Below are 17,592 nucleotides of genomic sequence, written 5' to 3' on the forward strand. Positions count from 1 at the left end.
GTCATTGTTACAATGTTAAGTTGTACTGGAAGTAAGTATAAACAACTGCTGCCACTGGTTTAGCGATTAGCTTGATGTATAGCATAGCAGCTGGGCCAAACTTCTTTATTAAAACAAGATCAAGCCACACTGAAAGCTCCTCTTGGCAAATCAGATCATTTGCATTTCTCTTGACTGGTCTTGGCATGACTTTTATCCACCAAAAAGCTCCACCATTCATAAACCATGGCAGAATCTGCTTGTCGTGCTCCGGGTACTACTAGAGCTGCACAGACCTGCCACATGTAAACCATGTCAGGTAAGAGAGATGGTCCCATCCATTCAGGGACGCCGTATGTAGAGGCATAACATCTATATTTCATTGAAAGTAGAGCTAACAGACTTTTCAAACTGATAAAAAGACTGTTTTGAAAAATATAAAAGGCCTTTGATTCATAGAAACCAAACCTTTTTTAGGGTTCTAGCATGAGTAGAAGCCCTTTATAGTTCTCAAACCATGCTGAGTGCCTGGACCATGATCATTTACACCAGTGTTTTTCACCCTTAAGCCCCCCACCCTTTTTGAAGTATTCCTTCCCATGAGCTCCGATGTTTAAAGGATACCAGAAACGCTTCTAGTGTCTCTCTTTAAAAAAAAAAAAAAAAAAAGACTTTGTTTGAACTAAAGTACTTCAAAGAAAAAAAGAGCCAAATCAACTGTGGGCCACATATCTGGATGCTGAACAGTCCAGCGAATGGCATCACCCAGTTAGAGCGGAGGTTGCGCATTGAAGATGTTTAGTTTTGGTCTGAGAGATCAGTGCTCAATTGTGTGAACTACTGGTTCACATTTGATACGTTTAAAAACTAAAATTACTAAAGAGACAGACATTATGTACCGTGTTCAGGATTGTGTTTTAGCATTTCAGCAAAGTTCAGTTTACTTCCTTGTGTTTCCTGTGATATTTTGTCTCCCTCTGTTCCTTCTGTATCATTATTATCCCCAAGTTCAGTGTCTAGTGCTTCATGTGTTATTCCCCCATCCTGTATTCAAATGTGTTTTCCGTTTTTCATGCATCTTCATATTTTGAAGATACTATTCCTAGGTTTGATTTATAAATTAGTTTACTTCTTGCCCTCCCATTTTCCTTCCTGCATGATTACACTTATCTGTTCCACTGGTGTCCTGTCTGTCACACTTGTGCCTGATTATTACATCTTGTGTATTTAGTGTTTGTATTTTCTCCTGCCTTCTTCATTTCCTGTGTGTCCTTGCTGCTGTGTTTCCACTGTTCCTTGTGTTTCCTGTGATATTTTGTCATTAATCTCCCCCTGTGTTCCTTGTGTGTTACTTTTATCCCAAAGTCGTCGTTTCTAGTATTTCATGTTTTTTTTAACACCCCTAACTCTTATTCTAATGTGATGCTTTATATTCATCTCTCATTTTCAACTTTAGTTTCCCAGTTTGATTTCTACATTGTTTCCTGCCTTCCAGTGTTTTCCTTCCTGTTTGTTTGCACTTACTCATTTTTCCTGTGTCCTGTCTGTCACACCTGAGCCTGATTATTACATCTTGTGTATTCAGTTTTGTGTTTTCTCCCGTCTTTTTAGTTCCCTGTGTGTCCTTGCTGCTGTTATCAATGTTCCTTGTGTTTCCAGTGATATTTTGTCATCTGTCTACCTCTGTGTTTATTGTGTATCATTATTATTATGCCAAAGTTTTAATTTCTAATATTGTCAATATTGTTATTTTGTCATATCCCCCACCTATGTATTCTAATGTGATTTTTATTTTTACTTCTTATTATGGAGTTTTCATTCCTAGGTTGATTCCTAGTTTACTTCCTGTTTGTTTGAACTCATCTGTTTCTCATGTGTCCCGTTTGTCACACCTGTGCCTGATTATTACCTCTTGTGTATTTGGCTTCTGTTTCTTCCTTTCTTTTTCATTGTATATCTTTGCTTCTTTGTCCACTGTTCCTTGTGTTTCCTCATATTTTTCACATTCTAACTGGATTATTTCAGTCAGACTTTTTGTTGAACATTTGTTTTTGAACAAATTTGTTTTTTTTTTTCTCTCCTCTCTTTGTCTTTTTTTAGATGAATAGTTTTTGTTGGATCTGTATAACCCTAATTGTTTAGTGCACTCGTTCTCAACTGGTGGGTCGGAACCCAGAGCTGTGTAGCAGAGCTGTTGTCAGTGGGTGGCCAATGTTAATCTGAAAAATAAAGGTGGAAAGAGTCTAAATATACTTTCATACCATCAGAGCAAGTTAATTTTGACGTTTTCTCAATATTTCAACTTATTTACCTCCTTTTCTTGGACATCTAAGCCTCTTTCTCATAGGAAGCTAATTCCTTAATGCTTAATTTTCCGTATTATAATGTAAAATTTGAGTAAAGTGGGTCAGTTTTGTCCTGTTTTGATAATTATCAGTGGCTTTGATATTTGGGTCATGATTTGTAGTTAAATAAGCTATGGTGGGTCCTGAGGCTACAACAGTTGAGAACCACTGCTTTAGTGACATTTTAGAAGGTGATATGTTTTATTTACCCACAACTCTCTGCTACTTAGAGCCACCATCCACTATTGAAAAACAGTGATTTCACCTCACAGGACATGGGAATTGCACTTGTTCCCAGAGCTACTTATTTGTTTTCTATGTGTGGCTTGGCTTTGATACTCCAAAGGGTTAGCTAGGATTCAACACAAAACAACTGCCAAAACAAACTAACAGGCTGAAGCAGCCAAACACCAGAAAGTTCCATTTGGCAAAGTAAAACCATTGTTTAGTCATGGAGTTTGGTAGCTAGGGAGGAAACAACAGGTAGCAAATGCTTCTGGTTAAAAAAAGGATCAGCTTAGTGCATACATAATTTCTGCAGAAATCTCCTCTGTTCCATTAGCTGGCAGCTACAGCAAGGGAAAAAAGGAAATGCTTAGTGGACGGACTTCCTCTTACTCTCTAGCCATTACAGCCTGTATTATGGCTGCCAGCTGGAGGGATCCACTGGAGAACTACATAAACTTTGTGTTCATGTTAGCCTCCACGCTGGTGTCCATGTGGATTACCTTCCTCTTAAATAGTTGATGATATCGTGAGCTCTACGGAAGGGGAGCTGTCCATCACCCGGTGCTGAAACACACTTTTTGCAAGGGAACAGATTCTCTCCTTCTCTTAGCTGGCTCTCACGGATGGACTAGTTCTCTAAACTGGATTATAATTTAACCAGTAGCTCATTTCAGCGTGGAAGGGTATTATCCTTTGGAGCTTTTGCTTCTCCCAGATTAAATATAGCAGCTGATACCATGTATCCAGAGCTGTCAGCATATTGAGGGTGCAGAGAATGAGATTAGGAGGAGTGAGATGGAGAGCTGAAAAGCTGGAAGATGGCCCGGCAGAGAAGAAGAAGAAGAAGCTAGCCGGTGTGACAGCACCATCAGGTCCTGCTGCACGACAATCTCTCTGCCCAGCAGCTGTCAACTCAGCACAAAGAAAGGAGGCCACAAACGCACACTTTATATTCATGGTTTTCTATGCATGGAGCCAGAGCTGTTACTGTACATCAGCTGCTCACCGGTGACTCTACAAGCTCGTGGCTGTGTGAAGGGATCCAAGGGTGAGAAAGGCTCAGAGAAGATACTTTAACTGAATGGGTTTTAGCCAATCAGACGTCAATGCTGTAGGGCTTTTTGCTTCACATTGTGCTGATGATGGAGAGGCTGTTAGCGTCTGCAGCCATCTCTGTTGACACCCCAGCCAAAGCATGAAAAGAAGGGGCACAGCTTGTGAAGTTAAAGCCTCTGTTGACATATAACCTCCAGAGTTTCCTCTTTCTCTTCTCTCCATCTGTCCTCACACTGTATTACTCCACTCAGAGGCTCTGCACAGCTTCGCTGCAGAAAGCACAGCAACATTTGCTTCTTTTCTGATCGGTCTGACTTACCAAACAAAGTCAGAGAGTGTTTGCCCAGCAGTGGTGCTGCTTAGACACAGCGCCTGGGGTTTAGAAGTATAGGTTGTATGAATCGCCTACAGCACCTCAATGCCTGCAGGAGGTTGGTGAACGGTGGGCAAACTCAACCAAGAGATCTATGGATAAAAATCATCTGAGAGGGAAACTCTGAGACGAGAACTAAACTTACAAAACTTGTGAGGATTTCAAGTTCACATGAAAGGGCTCCCAGATCACTATTTTACTCTGAATGTTTACTTGTTCCCTGAGGAATAGGCATGAATGGCTGAGGCTAAAAGTGCTGAAGTGTTACCAGCCACTGTTCAATAACAAATAATCAATCCAGCAAAGATCTGTGGTGAAAAGAAGGCATAGCTTTAATGTTATCTGGTGTAGATGGTAGTTAGATAGTGAGGAGTTCACAGCATCAGTGGCTCAGTGGTAGGGTTGGTCAAGTAGAGTCTAGAGGGTTAAAGGTTTGATCCCCTGCAGCCACATGTCAAAAAAATTTTGTTATCAAGGATCTGCAATACATTTTGGGCATTTGGAGACCACGTGACTGCACTTAAGTTCATGCATCCATACCATACATACATCTTCAGTGATGACTTGATATCATAAATCACTTCACTGCCTACAGCCCACACATCATATCCTGGTATCTGCGCATGCTGGCAGTATAAATGGAGTGAATTAACTATGAGAACAGTGGCACATCTTTAACAGCTTTTCTCCCTCATGTTGTCATAAACATGCTTCTAAAGGTCATCTTGATATACTTTTTTTTTTTTTACAAAATCTTGTGGGGCACTAGTCAGATTTGAAAGACAACCAATTCAAGATGACAAATTTTGAGCTATTCCCACTGCCAATTCAAATCTTGGAGGACATGTGGGTGGTATTTTCCCATCATGCCCTTGGGCAGAGTCTTAAGCTGTGTTCAGATGTGCCCTTTTAAACAGTAATCTGGGATTACTTTGCTCATGTTTGTGGTGGATATGTGTTGTTTTTGCTGTTAGGTTGTTTTCACACCTGATAGTCTGGGTGCTCAGTTCCTGATAGTAGCACTACCATCCCAGACAAACAGCAATGAAGAAAAGAAGATGTGGAATAAGACTAAAATGGCTCATCTTTTGGCCAGAAGCCAGCAAGACAGCAAGCTGTCCAGCATGTTGTTCTTTGCATGAAAGGAATTAATAAATACTGGAGAACGTAAATGTAAATGAGAGCGAGATACTATGGTTTGTTGCCATGTGGTTACACATATGCTGTGCAATGTACTGACTTGTTTGAATGCATTAAGTCCAATATATTCTGTATATCTGTAGATCAATGCACTGCCTGCCTGTTAAAACAACATTAGAAACTTTTGCAGCATGACTGAAGTTATCCACTGAGTTAATGACTTCATGCCTGTGGAAAGGCACCGGCCAGTGTTGTTGGATTATTGCATGGAACTGAGTTCCACTATTTATTATATTCTTGTTAGAGGATGCTCCACGTTGCCACAGCTGTTCCACATCAGGTGGCAAACTCAATAAAGTGCTAAAAGTGAATTTATTAATGGAAATAAATACTTTTTTCTGTCCAATCATTTTCAGAATGCACTGAGGTGAAGCTACACAAAGCACTAAGCATTAATCCTCAGTATAAAAAAAATAAAAATGGATATAGACTGCTGTTAAAGCATTACTTTAAAAAATGTTTAAAACAGCCAATAAGACTGGATGAGTCATCATACTTTTTTTTTTACATCAATCATGAAATGACAAAGATTCCTACATAAAAAGATATTTCTTGACCCAGATACTTACATTTTCTGTGTTTTTGAAAGTATTTCAAGACATACCTTATATTAAACCATTTTATTTATTTTCATTTTCATTTCATGAGAACTTGCCTGGCATTACTTCAGGCATTGCAGACACATAACCACAGTCAGTCTGAATGAATCCGTGCAACAAAGGCCCCACATTGGATGTTTGTCAGGAGCTTTGTGGACAAGCATGCTGAAACAACACACCTCTGCTCTGCACATTTAATTAGCACTTCCTGCAGCTGTAAAGGTAGCTGCATCACACTCACCATCTGCTGGGCTCCGACTCAGTGCAGAGGAGGGGTCGACTGCAGTGGTCAGTCTCAGCATCAATGAATCAGAATTGAAATGAATGTTCAACTGAGCACAGCACTCTTGTATTTACATTTGTGTGTGTGTGTGTGTGTGGGGTGGGACTGAGTCGGCCAAGTGGAGCCAAATGAAGGCCGTTAGCCCAGGCCCACTGCCTACAGCGAGCACAGTTCCAGTGATCTGGGCGGAGAAAGAGAAAGAGAGAGAGAGAGGGGAGATCGATCAGAGCAAGGGGGACTCCCCTGCCACCCAAACCATGAAAAATCACCACGATTAGTAAACCTGATTGGAGTAATTAGACAGCTCTGAGCACCCACAGATCCCCCCATTAACTCACCATGTGGGGAAATGAATAGTTGTGGCCCAGAAACCCTGCTCACGCTGATAGTCATTGATTTGATGAGGACGGTGCAACGTTTGGGGCATGTATGTGGGTGTGTAAATGTGTATGTGCAAGTGATGTTTCTTCATTTGATATCTGAAGAGTCTTTTTTCCCCCACAAGTTGTCCCTGGGCGCTGCTGTACAACTCTGAAACTCTGCAGCAATCAATCTCTCTGCAAAGAGTACAGACGCACAGCAATGCCAATGCAGTTAGTAAGATTGAACGGCGGTGGGAACGCGGGAAGAGAACACCCCCACATTTCTATTTCAGGTGAAGAATTAAAACGACCTCGAGTGCCAGAGTGAAATACTTCAACTCTGGAGTGGAGGATTTTCAAAGATGCTTTGCACAGTTCTCTGGTTAGATAACAGAATGACCACAAAGACAGGAAACACCTTTGGTTTACTATATAAAGCCGCCCTCTTCACCTCCCACACTGTGTAAGCAGATCAATGACTGGAGCTCAATCCTGCATCTCCACTCAGTCTGATTGCTCACTCTCTCTCTGATAACAGCATCTGAAGCTGTTTTGTCTGCCATGAACCCACCATACTGGCTTGTGAGCCCTCCAGTGACAGTGTATTAAATGGGTCATTGTCCCCGAGATGCTTCCCCTCCAATTTCCAGTCTTATAGGACCCAGGCTTATCGTCTTATGACGCAAGCTTTGGCTCACAGGAAAACCTCCATCAGAGCACAGATAGTTATTTGCTCTGGCCTTCGAGGCTCTTTTAATAAGATCCAGACCACTCACATCTCTTATAATCCAAATAGTGTCTCTGCAGATGTTATTAAAGGAGGAACAGAGCAGTACAGGCAAAAATGCAGCAATTTAGCTCCAAAGTTACCTCTTTTTTCTCTGTCTGCGTTTAGACTGTTCTATCTTCGAGTTAATTTTCTTGGATGTCAAAACACAATTTCATTTTTGCATCTGTTGTGCCACGCGGCACCTCTCCACTGCACTTTAAAACCAACACATATTAATTTTTCAATACAGGAACATCTAATTTTTCTGCTCGGTGAAGCAGAGTAAAAAAAATATCTTCTTCCTCTTATTTAAAAAAGGTGGCACACGCCGTGTCACGCATATGAAAAGCTTCACACACACTTTTGTTCTGGGTGGACAGTATCATTATGTTGCCAGGCTGTGCATGCGTCTAGATGCTCATGATGGGTTCATGTGTTTGTAGGGAGCAGCACGTAGCCTGCAGATTAGATTGAGGGAGGCCTTGAGAACAGAGCTCATTAGCGAGCCAGAGAAAGACTGACACACCACAGGAGTTCAAATCATGCACAATCTCTACGCTTCAATTAGAGCCCTGAAATAGAGACTGGACCCCTGCATGCAGAGCAGACAGGAGCGCAGGTTGTATGTTATCAAAAGGGCCTAAATCTGCTTTAGATTGACCCTTAGCTTATTTTTAAGTCGGGCACGTGCTGCCCTTGCTACCTAAACACCATCATCACCACAATGTATGAGCACATTGCTCATGCAGAACTAAATATTCCTTAAAAAACTGCTGCAGAGTTGAAATTTAATTGGTTGCCTGCATGTATCTGCACTCCATCAGTTGGTAAAATTGTCATGCTTTCTCTAAATGTTTGGCATGCTAGTGCTGGAATGTAATGAATGCCAGAGCCTTAGCATCGCTTTAAAACATGCACGTCAAACCATCAACCATGAGCAAGCAGGGCTGTGAAAAACTCTGCCTCCTTTGAGTTCTTATGTTTTATATTTGTCTCACCTAAATGTTTTGTTTCATTAAACAAATGATGATTAAACAAATTTTCAGTTAGACAAAGATAACCAGAGTAAATACAAAATGCAATTGTTAAATTATGATTTGTTACTTTTTCATATAGGGCCCTTCATTAATAAAATCATCATTTAATATGTTTCATATGTTTCGTCACTCTGATTGGCCATAGTCAATGAGATGGACAGAACACTTTTCCCACACACAGACTGCAGACTGTTGCCCACATGAATGAGAAATACGAGGCATCATGAGGATAAAACTGCATGGTTCACAGTCACACCTAGTATTATACACTAAAGGCTGGGTATTCACACACAACTGATTGAAGTGCACATGCTTTTTTGCTAAGGCGTCAGGAAATGTTTAGCTTAAAAGTTGAGCAACCTAGTAACTTGAATTTTTTGATGAAATTGAACAAAAAGCAGCCAAATCTTTTGGTACATTAACTGAGGTGTATGGGAAACACTAAATGTCATGTGCACGCTTGTTTGAATGGTAGAAAAGATTTAGTGAGGGCGGAGATGATGTCCAAGACCATGAAAGTTCTGGGTGCACATGCACATCAAAAACCTCTGAAAACAACAAATTCAACAAATCATTTGAAATGATTCACAACTCAGTATAAGAATGACAGAAAAAATAGTTTCCATTGATAAAGAGACAGTTTGGCAAATTTTGCGTGAAAATTTGAACAAAAGTGTGCCAAAGTTATCCTAAAACTTCTGAACACTGAGCAAAAGAAAAATGCAAGCAAATTTGTGGAGACATTTTGCAACTAATTGAAGGAAACAGTAGAAAAATAAGAAATGACCCAAAACAGTTTAAAATGCAAAACAGCCAGATTTCACAATCTGATAAAAAGAGTCCAATTAATCGCGATTCACATTTTTAATCTTTTGAGAGTTTTATTTATATCATATACTATAAATCATGTGTTGAATATACTCTGTATGTTCTCTATAACTCTGCCTAATTATTTAATGATTTTATCTCCCCAGTTTGCAGTATGCTTTAAGTAAATAAAACAAGAATCTGTTGATGGTTCTTCAGGCATGTTTCATCTCCTCAAAGAGCCTTTTTAACAAGCAGTCCTCTCAGGTCCATGGTATATAACCTCCAGCACATCCCCCCTACATTAAAGACCAGCCCTCCCTGCAGAGCTCCATGAATGAAGGGTGCTGCCAGGCCTTGAACAGCTAAATGAACGGTCTGTTTTAATTGCTGATCCCGTCTAATTGGCTCCCAGAGTGAGGCCATCACTCCTGACACTCTATTTATCTGAGCTCATCTCTGGAAAGGAGCACGCCTGAATAGAGGGGAGGGTCTGCCACGCTGTCAGGGTTAGAGACTCAGACAGACGTCCTACCTGCCCCCCAGGCCTAATCCTCCACCCCGGCCTTGGTCAGGCCTGGAGCTCCAGGGTGAGTTAGAGGCCGAGCTGCTGGCTTAAATCCACAACAAATAGGAACAGACTCCAGCCACCATTTTAATTGTGTCTAATGCCTGGCATAGCTCCCCCTCTCTGCTCGTGTGTTTTATCCCCCGGCTCTATCCCTTAATCCTGCACACATGCACACTCTCTCTCTCATTTAAAGAGGAACATTAGAAATTGGAGAGGCTAGAGGATCTGTCCTGAGCCAAGCTGGCAAATGAGATTCCTCCTTTTATTATAGCTTAACACGATGACTTGAGTCCGTCCACAGCTTCAGCACTCAGCTGAGTGGTTCCCGTCCTTCATATAGGACTCTGTGCCAGGCGAGCCCGTGCAGTCTGGAGGGTGACAGAGTCGTCAGAGCGGGTGTCTGCTTTCTTCGTCTTCTGTCATCATTAGCTGAGCGGCTGCCTGTCACCGCACTGTCCAGCCATACATCATGACTCTTTTACATCAGAGGTCTACTTCCAGGAGGCAGGAGAGGAGCAGATCCTGACAGATGGTCGTAGTTCACCCCCTTTTTTAAAGTCCACTGACTTCCTCTCAGCTTTATCAATCTTCTGTAGCTCTAAAAGTTAGCCTGCAGTCTTAATGAAGTGCTGCTATCTGATGAGGACAGCTCATCAGGGAAGAAGGGACATGTGGGAAAATAGTGCGAGTAAAGAGAGTCAATCTCCACTTGTCAGAAACCCTCAGAGGAATATCTACAGAATTTAACTTCATGTTATTAAATGGTAGAAGAAGAAGATAACCATGCTGACTTAGAGCTGGGGTTTAACTTAGGTTCACTTAGGTGTCGAGTGCTTCTACATATTTTATCTGCTTTTTCATTTTCTTTATTTTATCTGCCTGTTATCGGGGTACACTTGTACTTTATATTTTTTTTTAGTCTTATATGCCATCTTTTTTTATTTTTTCCTTTCAAAGCTTCATTCTGACAGGACAGGGGATAGAGTTGGAAACTGGAGGAGAGTGAGGAATGGCATACTGGTAAGGAGCCACAGGTCTGACATGGACCCAAATGTTTTGAAATCAACAGGATCTGTTCCTGGTACGCATGGACAAAAGGACGATGGCAACCAGCCCCCCATCTGCTGTCTGTCTTGAATTTTTAGAAGCTGTTTTGTTTTATATATTTCAATTTCAGCTATTAATTCAGCATTTTGTTTAATAGTGTATATTTTTATTAGCACCTTCACATTTTTTCAAGTTTTTGTACATTTTAGAGATGGTGCATTATTACAGATATCCAATATGCAGGTTTTTATTTTACCAGATTCCGATATCTATTCTGGTATTTGAATATGTATTTCAGGCCTAAATTTTTAGTCCTGAAAACACACACAATTTAAAAGAATGATGATGAACCAAGGATGACTTAAGAGTTTTAATTTGGCAGATATTTGCAGTTGATTTATGCTGATACTCAAAGCCAATTCATCGACTATAAATATTGGCTGGAATGTTAATATCTGCCAATGAAGATACTTGCCTTTCTTAGAAAAGACCTGTAATCTGTTGTTTGAGTGTTTTTAATATTTAATTTGATTTTTTTTTTACTTGTTTTTTTTTTTGTTTGTTTTTTTGTATTGCTTATTTACTGTTTATTGTTTTTGTATATCTTATCTGATTCTCAATATTTCACATACTTTTTCTTGATATATCTTATCCCACTTTAACTTTTGCAAATTTTGCTTTTCAAACTTGTGTAAATCTTACCTGCTGTTCATTTTGTAAGTTTCTTATCTGATTCTTTACATTTTTAAACCTTTTATCTAGGTATAGCCTATCAATTTTTTGGCGTACATTGTTTTATATTTCTGTTCGATTTTTCACTTTTGTACATTCACCTGCTGCTAGGTTTAAACATATTTAATCCAACTTCTGCATTGATATCAAAACAGTTTTTCCCCTTTTTTTCACGTTTTATTTAATTTTCTCTATTTCTCTGTACATATATATATATTTTTTTTCCATTGTCGTTTTGTAGATTTGATATAATTCCTCTTATCAAGTGTCTTACATTTGTACATTCAATATTTGATTTAATTATATATATCAATTTATTTGAATCATCTTGAATCACCTTATCATTTTTCAACATTTTATATTACTTCATTTTTTTTTTTTATTATATTTTGTATTCTTTGCATATTAAATGCTTGATATTTTTGGCATTTTGTTTGGTAATTAACTCTCATATCTGATCAAATATATTATCTTTATATATTTTAACATGTTCTTCATTTTGTATATTTTTTATATGTTTATTTTTCTGGGTATCTTTCCGTATAAATCAACCCACTGTCATATTCTTGTATATTTTACCAGCCTTCTCATCTTAAATATTTTATATGGTGCTTTTGTATTTTTTCTTTGATATTGGTTGTATCTTTAATCTGATTTTTTAAATTTAAAATAAATATGTTTATCCCTTTTTTTCTTTAACTGTAAAACACTTGGCTATTGCCTGTGAAAGATGCTTTATGAATAACCTTCTGCTTGATATTTTTGTTGTCCACCCTTCCATCAAACTCAGACACAAAACACTAAACACTTACCCTCCTCAGTTTTTAACTCGGCCTTTATTTGATTTTCTTCACTGCACTAATAGATGAAGGATTTCAGTTCAGCTAAAAGTTAAATGTGATGTGGATAAATGTCCTGAGGTATCAATGGAAAAGTACATTTTCTCAGAGCTGACACAGGATCACAGAGCTCGTCATTAATTACAGTCTCAGCTAGCCTGGAGGCTGCCTGTGAGCTGTGGTTACTCAGGCAGCAGAGTGTGCGTCTGAGCGTGTGTGTGCCTTAAGAGTGTGGATTAGGAGCCGTTCCAATTTTCATGGCCGTGGCATCGTCACACACTGAGCTCCTCCTAACTTTGTGCTGGAGGACACATATCATGCTAATGAAAGCAGCTACGCTGGGCTGCCCTGTGTTTTGTTCGCCAGCCGTCTCTATGGCAACCTCAGTAATAACCATAACTTAAGGATAAGGCTATTAATGCAAAGTTCAAGTGTTGACTGCAAATATGCATCATGGATGAGTAACGCTGCGACTGTGACACGCACAAGATTGTGGAGTGAAAAATAGCAGCGGCTGATGTATGAATCTCCATTTATCTCCATGTTTGAAGCCTCACAATGCTGTTTATGCCTCTGTGGAGTCATATGTTACGCATCTGTGTGGTATTTCACCTGTCATACACCGTCTCTTATCCCCCTCATGGTCACTCACCGTTACAGTAATGTTAAGCCTGTATACACTACATTTATGTTTATGGAATGATTACGTTGTATCTTTCTGTTTGTGTGCTGTTGTTTTTTTGGTTATTTAGTTTTTATTTCTTTATGCTGTCCTGGCTCATTATATCAGAGTTACAGGGTGGGGATGGTGTAGATTTAGTGGGATAGAAACATTGGACATTGTGAGCAAAAACACCCGAGGCTCTGCCAAGCTTGCCTTAAGTGACAATAACAAAGTGTATTACAACAAAGGACAGTGGGTTCTGTTTTTGTACATCAGACTTTCTCTCTTCTAGACTAATTTCAACATTTTGTGACATAAATGTCATAATTAAGTGTGTAGTGTAATTTTTAATAATATCTTACTATCTAGGTTGATGCTATTTGAAAGTTTTGGACATTTGAGGAGTTGTGTTTTTTTTTTACCTTTAATTATGTATTCTTATTATGCCTCTGTTGCAGTGATAGCAACAGACAGAGGCATTCTGTTTTAGGCTCGTCCATCTATCCGGGTCATTTTTATGAACACAATATCTCAGGGTTTCTTTCAGGAATTTTCTCCTAACTTTGAAAACATGTCCACTCTAACTTAAAGAACAAATCAATGCATTTTGGGGGTACAAGTTCAAATTCACTGCTACTTAACATTGACCTTGTACCACAACGTAGCTTCATTCAGAATAGCACATTCACTGTCTATCATCCATCACCTCTACAGACTGATTCTGGGATACGATCTCTGTCCATGCGTAGCAGACAGCCATTAGGAATGAATGGGAATGGGAAGGGTTTTGTTTTCATCTCGTAGGACCTGTGTACTGCAATCATCATCAGGAAATGTCTATATACATTAAGTATGATCACTTAAATTTACAAAAAAAGTTAAAACTGTACCCAGAGGAAGACAGACAGAAGTCTAGAGGAGTTTTGTACTGAGCTAAGAGGCTAGCTGTGCCCCTTTAAGATGCTACTCTCTTTCATTCTTCATTCTTTGCTGTTTTTGAACACATTTAAAAAGACGGACTTGGGGATTTAATAAATTATTGGCCTAATATCGGTACTGGCATGTATCAAATGTTCAGCCGGTACTTACATCCGATATTTTGGCTTTGAATATCAGCATATATTGGCTGTAAATGTTGGCAATATACACTGATAAGTTAGTGGTGGTTAAGGCTGGACAAACAGACTTGTGTCAGTTGAGGTCTTTTTCTTAGTTTGTCTTCGTTCTTTAAACTTTTCAGTGTATTTTTAAGTACTGAAGTTTGTTTCTTTGTGCATCCTGAAACCTTAAAGTGTGTTCAAAGGACTGAAGTTTTTGGTCTGGAAAACATAGTTAAATATCGGTGTCAATATCAGTATAGGCTAAAATGGATCTGTAAATTTCTGCATATTGGATACCTGCAAAAAATCCCTAGGCATGTGCATCCATAGGCAGATTAGTTTTATATCAAATGAAGAGCTGTTTGGAAGCAGCTCCACTGAGCTGAGCCAAATGATCTGGATCTCTTAAAAGAGACTGATTTCCCATCACAACGAGTAAGACTGGATGGACATCAGCTGAGAAAATACAGGCAAGATTAGGCTTTAATGAACTAAAACATGCCAAAACTGCCCTGAAATGAGCCAGACTACTTTGTGGAAACAGACCAAGAAAGCCTGGTGTGTGACTGCTCATCCAGGCTTTAGATGGAGGCTTTCTTAATTTCTGCCTGCTCCCGTTTTACTGTTTTGTTTTGTTTTTTTTTTCAATTTTAGCTTTCTTTTTTTTTTTGCTTGAATATTTCACTGCTTTTGGGACACATAACTGGCCTAAAAATTAAGAATGTTACTTTTGCCCTTTGATTGCTTGGCATAGTTTTGAACAGCTCAAGACATGGCATTTTGGTGGGGTTTCTCTATGCAGAAATCACTGCCTTCCCCCCATCAGGAGTTCTCCCTGCTGGGTTACGCCATCTGCCAAGAACCTATAGCTTTCAGGATAGATGGGTTGCTGTTGTGTTTAGCCATATGATAAATACAATGATAACATCAACCATACTGAAAACTACCTCCAGGTTTTTAAGTGTAGTCAGGTGTTTTGGATCTGCTGATAGATGTACAAGCTTATCACTTAGATTTAATGGCCACCATAAAGGACAACAGATGCAAATTAGCATTTTTGCTAACTCTGGCGCATTTACAATATGTACAGTGCTTAACAAATTTATTAGACCACCTGTCATATTTGTCTCCGAGACCATTCAGCATCATGAAGTGCTTTAATGCGGACTCTTTCATTTTCAGTGAGCTCTCCACGTTTTACCATTTTGAACAGGAATGAGGAATTTCAAACTGAATTCACCTTTTTATACCCAAATTTGAGCCAGCTCACTGGGCTTCTCTGAGAAGTCAGAAATTAATCAAGCATAACATTCAACCACCCAATTTTTTTTTTTTTTTGTTCAGGAATGCAAGTAAATAACTATAATTTGACATATTAATCAAGAAATAATCATGTGCTTTACTATTTTTTTCAGTTTTTTTGTAAATCAGTAAATTTGAAAACTCATGGATAACAAAAATAATTATATTTTAGCACTAAAAATATCATTTGGGTTAAAGAGCTTCTACATATTGGTGTATTAACCATTGCAGAAACATAAAAAATGATTAGGGTAATTACCAATGCTGTTGATTTAGGGGAGCTGTGGCATAAACCTTACTTTGGGCGGTGGTCTAATAAATTTGTTAAGCACTGTATTTCTTACGTTTGTACAATAATGTGCACTGTCCATCTTAAATAAATAAATGAATAAATAATAAAGGAGGCAACAGAAAACAATAACAGTGAAAGTTATTGGATTTTTAAACTAAGAGCAACTCATTATCCTGGCCTCAATGAGGATTTAGACTGTAGCCATTTCTTGTAAAAACATTTCAAAAATATTGATGATTTGATATCATTCATCATAGTAGCAACAGTAGTAGTAGTATTACCAATAAGAAAGGCAGTATTTCCAGCCTACTGTGATCTTTGTTGCTAAACTCCCACTGTCAGACTGGTCACAGTGTAAAATCCTCTGATACAAACATAAGAAGGCTCTTCTCTACAGGTGCCAAACCAACAGGCCGCAGCCACCAGCATGGCTACCATGACACGATCCTCCACTGATGAGGCTGATTGTGAACATCTCTAATTAGGTTAAATGGGGCAGCTGGCCGAGCAGGAAGCACCATGGGCCCTCCTAAAACAGTCCCTGTGGAGTCTTTTAACTGATGCTGAACAGTGCCCCATACTGGGAAACAGTTCCTGCTTCAGAAGCAGACCACCCTCCCACGTGTATTTCTTTTATGCCCTCAAATCCAAGCTTATCATCTCATATCACACATTTTAGTAATAAAGAAGGCAGTTTTTCTTAAAAGTACATGCCAGCTTTACACCAATCATTAAATCCCAATCTGTTCCGTATCTTGCTCTTTTGTCTGTTTGTCCCAAAGATAATAGAATCAGTACGTAAATTAATTGGTTATTTTTCATCAGTATGGGATAAAAGAGGAGTTTTTTTTGTGCTGCAGATCATGCAAAACTACTCTAAAGGTGTAAAATAAAAATGAGCACATCAGTATTAACCACTAAGAACCTGGTGCCCCACTTTACTGCAGCTCTACTGTGTCTGCTTTTTGTGTTCTAACCCTTTTTGATTTTATATGGCCATCTGGTATTAAAAATGACATAACTTAATTTTCTGGTCATGAATAATGATAAATTCAGCATTGGAGGCACTTTCAGGTCAGTTCCAGTACTCCAGTGTCACATTTAGCCACTTAATATAAGATGAAAAACATGTAATGAACTTAAGTTATGTAATGTGTTTCTGTCAGCTAGGTAAATCTGTGATGTGTTTACGCCAGTGGTTTTGCAGAGCTGTTTCACGTATTTAGAGAATAAAGCTATGCAAACCTACCTGGCCCTATGTGGAACAGTAATTACCCTGTAAAACTAATAACTGTTTGTGCCACCCTTCATAACAACAACTGCAAGCAAGTATTTCCAGTAACTGACAATAAGTCCTTCATGTCGCTCTTGAGGAATTTTGGCCCACTCTCCCTTGCAGAATTGATCTAATTCAGGAAACTCTGGAGGATTTTCCAGCATTAGCGACCTGTTTAATGCCACGCTGAGGCATCTCAATCAGATTTAAGTCCAGACTTTTACTAGGCTAATTCAAAACCTTCATTTTGTTTTTTAAAGTCTTTCAGAGGTGGATTTGCTGGTGTGTTTTTGATCATTGTCCAGCTGCATAACCCAAGTGCGCTTGAGCTTCTTCATTTGTCTCCAGGATTTTCAGGTACAGAGCAAAATTCATGGTCTCATCAAGCAAGTGGTCCAGGTCCTGAAGCAGCAAAGCAGCCCCAGACCATCACACTGCCACCACCATGTTTGACTGCTGGATTCATGTTCTTTTATGAAATACTGTTAGTTTTACACCAGATGTACAAGACAGCCACTTTTGTCACTTCAGTCTACAGAATATTTCCCCAGAAGTCTTGAGGATCACTGAGATATTTTGGTAAATGTGAGACGAGCCTTTGTAGTCTTTTTGGTCAGCAGTGGTTTTGGCCTTGGAACTCTCCCATTGATACCATTTTTCCTCAGTCTCTCTCTTATTGTTGGATTCATGGATTCAACTGGTCTGGCAGTAATCAGGCTTGGATGTGGCTT

General features: G+C 39.2%; 1 protein-coding gene across 2 annotated transcripts in view; it reads right to left on the reverse strand.

The window, feature by feature from the left end:
• The window catches only part of srrm3 (serine/arginine repetitive matrix 3), a 182,730-nt gene that overhangs the window by 64,450 nt on the left and 100,688 nt on the right, over window positions 1-17,592 (reverse strand). The gene's annotated exons all lie outside the window — the stretch shown is intronic.

This window comes from Cheilinus undulatus, linkage group 12 (assembly GCF_018320785.1).
Source record: "Cheilinus undulatus linkage group 12, ASM1832078v1, whole genome shotgun sequence".
Taxonomy (NCBI): domain Eukaryota; kingdom Metazoa; phylum Chordata; class Actinopteri; order Labriformes; family Labridae; genus Cheilinus; species Cheilinus undulatus.